Here is a 6000-nt window from a genome sequence, read left to right as displayed (position 1 = left end):
TGGGCAAAATGTTGAATGATGCAGGAAACATCAAAAGAAGATGGAAGGAATATACAGAGCCACTGTACCAAAAAGAATTGGTTAATGTTCATCCATTTCAGGAGGTGGCTTATGATCAACAACCAATGGTATTAAAGAAAGAAGTCAAAGATGCATGAAGGAAGTGGCAAAAAAACAAGGCTCCAGGCATTGAAAGAATATGCATTGAGACGTTTCAACAAATGGATGCTGCACTGGAGGCATTCACTTGGCTACACCAAGAGATTTGGAAGAGAGCTACCTGGCCAACTGATTAGAAGAGATCCATATTTGTACTCATTCTAGAAAAAGGTGATCCCACAGAACGTGGAAGTTATCAAACAATATCATTAATATCACACACAAGTAAAATCTTACTGAAGATAATTCAAATATGGTTGCAGCAGTATATTGACAGAGAGCTTCCAGAAATGCATGCTGGATTCAGAAGAGGACATGGAGTGAGAGTTATCATTGCTGATGTCACGTGGATCTTAGCTGAAAGCAAAGAATACCAGAGAGGTGTTTACTTATGTTTTATTGACTATGCAAAAGCATTTGATTGTGTGGGTCATAACAAATTATGTATAACATTGAGAAGAATGGGAATTCCATAACACTTGATTGTACTCATGAAGAACCTGTACATAGATGAGGAGGCTGTCATTTGAATAGAACAACAGGATACTGCATGATTTAAAATCAGGAAGGGAATGAATCAGGGTTGTATCCTTTCAACTTACTTATTATTCAATCTGTGTGCTGAGCAAATAATCCAAGAAGCTGGTCTATATGAAGAAGAACATGGCATCAGGATTGGAGGAATACTCATTAACAACTTGCAATATGCTGATGACACAACTTTGTTCACTGAAAGTGAGGATGACTTGAAGCACTTACTGATGAAGATTAAAGAGTACAGGCTGCAGTATGGATTACACCTCAATATAAAGAAAACAAAAATCCTCACAACTGGCCCAATAAACAGTTTCATGGTGAATGGAGAAAAGATTGAAGTTGTCAAGGATTTCATATTACCTGGTTCTACAATCAACACCAATGGAAGTAGCAGTCAAGACATCAGGTGACATATTGCATTGGGCAAATAAGCTGCAAAAGACCTCTTTCAAGTGCTGAAGAGCAAAGATATCTCCTTGAAGACTAAGGTGCACCTAACCCAAGCCATGGTATTTTGAATCACCTCTTACGCATGTGAGAGCTGGGCGATGAATAAGGAAGACCGAAGAAGAGTTGATGCTTTTGAGTTGTGGTGTTAGAGAGGAATGCTAAGAGTACTATGGGCTGCTTAAAGGACTAACAGATCTGTCTTGGAAGAAGTGTAGCTGCAACACTCCTTGGAAGTGAGAATGGCCATTTACTTTGGTCATGTTGTTAGGAGGAACCATTCCCCTGGAAAAGGATATCATGTTTGGTAAAGTGGAGGATCAAGGAAGAAGGGAAAGGCCTTCAATGAGATGAATAGACACAGTAGCTGCAATGATGGGCTCAGGTATAGCAAAGATTGTGAGGCTGGCACAGGACTGGGCAGTGTTTCCTTCTGCTGTGCATAGGGTCACTATGAGTCGGAGATGACTTGATGGCATCTAACAACAACAACAACAGAAGCCCATAGTATATTTAATATTTTTCATCAACATCATAAATCAAAGGCATGAATTCTTCCTTATTCATTGCCCAGCTTTTGCATGCATATAAAATACCATGGTTGGGGTCAGGTGCACCTTAATCCTCAAAGTCACATCTTTCCTTTTTAACACTTTAAAGAGATCTTTTGCAGCAGATTTGCCCAATGCAATATATCATTTGATATCTTGATTGCTGCTTTCATGGATGTTGATTGTGGATCCAAGTAAAATGAAATCCTTTATAATCCTTCACTGTTTTCTGTGTTTATCATGATGTTGCTTATTATTTCTTTTTTTTTATGTGGAGGTGTTATCTGTACTGAAGGCTGTAGTCTTTGATCTTTATCAGTAATTGCTTCAAGTTTTCTTTGCTTTCAGCAAGCAAGGTTGTGTCATTTGAATATTTCAGGTTGTAACAGAGCTAGGACACAGTTAGTTAAGTGTCAAATCACAGAGCCTCAGACTGTTACCATTCCTAACATACCTAGATCTACATTTGTTACGTATGCACATGTAAAAATAAGGCCATTTGTAAATGGCTTTTGTCACATGCTAATAGGCAATTTGATGAGCCCAAATACAAAATAAATATATACAAATATATATGCACTGCCATCAAGTTGGGTCCAACTCATAGCGACCCCTCCTTGGTTTCCGAGGCGATATCTCTATGGAATTAGATTGCCCAACCTTCTTTCTGAGGAGTGGCTGATGGGCTTGAATCGCCAGCCTTTTGGTTAGCAGTCAAGCGCCTTAGGCACTATGCCACCAGAACTCCTTACACCTATGTATATATATTTGTGTATGTGTGTATATATATATATATGTGTGTGTGTGTATTTATTGTATTAGGCATATACCAAAACCAAGCTCATTGCTGTCAAGTTGGATCCCAACTCACAGTGACCCCTCCTTGGGTTTCAGAGGTGATATCTCTAGGAAAGTAGATTGCCCAGCCTTCCTTCTGAGGATGGCTGGTGGGCTTGAACCACCAACCTTTTGGTTAGCAGTCAAATGCCTTAGGCACTATGCTACCACTAAAATATATGAGTCGGAGACGAATATATATATATATATATATATATATATATATTTGTAAATATATTTTGTATATAACTCTCAGAGCACCTCCTTCGAGGCAGCTGGAGGTTCAAACCCACCAGCCACTCCTCAGAAGGAAGACTGGGCAGTCTACTTCCGCAGTGATACTGCCTGGGAAACCCAAGGAGGGGTCGCTATGAGTCAGGATCTGACTAGAGGGCAGTGAGTTTGGTTTTGGTATGTACATATGCTAAAAACAGAAGCTCAGCTAAATAAGACGGATACCAAATCAAAGCTGTGGCCATTGACTTGATTCTGACTCCTGGTGGCCACAAGTGTATCGGAGTAGCACTCTACTCCACAGGGTTTCCAGTGGCCGATGTTCTGGAAATAGATTGCCAAGACTTGCTTTTGAGGTATCTCTGGGTGGATTCAAACTCCCAGCTTTTTAGTTAGCAGCCGTACACATTAACAGTTTGCACTGCTATATTGGGGAGGTGGTTCTTTTTAATGTCAATTAATCGACAAAATTTCATGCTGACTGATTTGTCGAAATAGGGATAATGACAATCTTAGCTGAACGTTGCATTCTTCTTATAAGTCAAAGGTCAAGTCCTGCTAAGGCAGAGAACAGAAAAAGAAGAAAATAAAAGTGTAACTAACATCATTTTGCCTTAGATGTGCCAGTGAAATTTTAGCCAGTTTTCCAAAGCAAACAATTTAGCTCCTTAGGATTAAAGGAATCTGTTTGTATGTATTTTATAGGCTGTGAAGCCTATGCATTTTTCTGTTCATCCAAGTAAAATAAAACATTTAATTTGAAAAACTGGTGTCAGGAAGGAATTTGACCGTGGTAATAGGTACTTTAGAATGATAAGGTGGGAAGTAACTTTCTCCTTCCCAGAAGGCTTTTCACCTTTTTCTCTTAACTTTTCTACCTCTTCTTTGCTTATGCAGCAGAGCTCTGAGGGGCAGAGGTTTGAGGAGCAAGGTTCTGACGTCCACGACCTTCTAACGGCATAAACTGAAGTCTGAGATATTGAACACAGTGTTTAAAAAGGCTGTTATTTCATCATGAGTTTTGTAACTTCATAGAAGATACTTGAGGAAATTAGTATCTTATGCTAAGATATGTATGTTTTATTTCTGCAACAAGATTTTGTAAGAGGGAGAATTTTTTTAAAAAAGTAAGACCACACCACTAATTTGATGTTATATACCCCCCTAAAAAAATGAGGTTCCTTGAAGTCATTCAAAATACCCCTCCCACATAAACTTGCCACTCTAGACTTGCTTTCTTTCATGTAAAAATTGGCAGCTTGTCTTTTTAGGTAAACTAGTACATGCTTCTTTCTTCTTCCTTTTTAAGCAGCTAATGGAAAAGAAGTAGGAGTAGGTCCAGGGTAGGTAATATGAGGTATAAATTTAAATGCATAGAAGGGTACATTCCTCAGTGCACTTCAGTTAGAAGGTAAGGGAGGTACTCTGAGATATATGCAAGGAAGCACGAGGACTTCAGAGCAATAGAGTCCATTGTACAAAACAGACCATTAGTTTCGTCTGCAAATCATTTTTACTTTTCGTATACCCCGTTCAGTCAACCACTGTTTGATTGTTTCCTATATGTTTTTTTGTCTATTAGAATTAATTTTAAGATAATCATAAGATATTTAAAGACTGTGTAATGGAGATCAATACTTTGTAATATGGTCTATCTATGAGTCAACATTTTTCAGTGTTAGTGAATTCAGTATTCTTATTGCCCCTTCTTCATTCCTTAATGAAAAGTTTGGAAAAATTGGGAGTTATTTTCTCTCTATTTTTTGGTTATTTTCCTTCCACAACACACATTTGGAAATTTAAACCTCTTGCCTGTTAAGTAGAAGGATAGGTTTATAAACTATACCCAAAATGGTTCTTCCTTAATACTAAAAACAATAGGACTCTGTTTTAAAATATTGCAGCTGGAGACTATAAATACAAATATTTAACAACTCTATATCTTCTTCAATGCTTTCCTCAAATATACTCATTATTATTATTATTTTACCTATGTGTATTTACATATATCATTGTATGTGCAATCATGTGCCCTGTTTTCTGAATTTGTTCTTAGCCAAGCATTCTGCTTATGTTCTCAACTCTCTTTCTACCCTACTTTTTTGCCCCAGTTTCAACCACTGTTAAAACAACCTATGCCTAACTAAGAAAAAGATAGTCACTCCCTGTTCAATTACTTTACTTTATTCTACATTGTGTTATGACTGCCTTATTAGCTCACCAGCCCCTCTGAACTAAATACTGGTAATATATAGAGAAAAATAGAACCGGATCCTTGTACCTGAGAAGACAGGTAGCCAGGAGTTTGTGCTTCTAATGAATTCTAATATATTGTGTTCAGTGCTATAGCGGTGTGTGCAAGATGCTCAGGAATCATACATGAAGGAGACTGAGGAAGGGCTCCTCAGAAGAGGAGATATTAAATTGGAATTGGTAAAATTCTACCAGAGAGAAACTAGGAAGAACATTCCCTACATAGGAACTAGTATGAGGGAGTACTATGGTGCAAAAGTACCCGGCCCTACAGGGACTAGGCAAGTAAGAAAAATGAGTGATTGGTCTAGGTATTATGTAGCAGCAAGTGGTGGAATTGTAAAGAACCAGAGTGTTCATGCCACATCTGAAGCAGGGAGCCATTATATAGCTTCAGCTGTTTGCTGCTGCGTAGGAATGTGGGCCCAATGTTGCCAAATCTTCCACTTCTCACAAGAATATGGAAGCCCTGTGCAATGTCCAAACAAGAATCGTTTTAAATACTGAAAGGCCAAAACAAACATGTCTGTGGGGAAGATGCAACACCTCCAGCTTGCAATCTTGGTTAAAACACACTCTGACAATGGTTAGTTCTGGTAGCAAGAGCAATAGGGGTTATGGGAAGTGATAGGGAGTAGTAGATGATTAAGAGGGAGAGCAAGGCTGGAGACAGTTTATGAAAGACTTTCTGCTCCGTCCCGTAGGAGCTCTGATAGTGCTGCGGTTAAACACTCAGTTGCTTACCTAAAAGTTGGCCGTTCACACATACGCAAGGGCTCTGTGGGAGAAAAGACCTGGTGGTCTGCTTCCATAAAGATTACAGCCAAGAAGACCCTACCCCTGGGGCAGTTCTACTCTGTTACATGGAGTTACCATGAGTCGTAATCAACTTGATGGCACCCGCCAACAGTATTCCTTCTCTTGGAACCTGGATTCATTCTAGCGAGGAAAGAGAACACTAAAACAATTTTAAGTAGAAAAA

This window comes from Orycteropus afer, unplaced genomic scaffold, assembly GCF_000298275.1.
Source record: "Orycteropus afer afer isolate SDZICR_OR568_19922 unplaced genomic scaffold, OryAfe1.0 scaffold00428, whole genome shotgun sequence".
In the NCBI taxonomy this organism is placed as follows: Eukaryota; Metazoa; Chordata; class Mammalia; order Tubulidentata; family Orycteropodidae; genus Orycteropus; species Orycteropus afer.
This window is presented reverse-complemented; position numbering follows the sequence as displayed.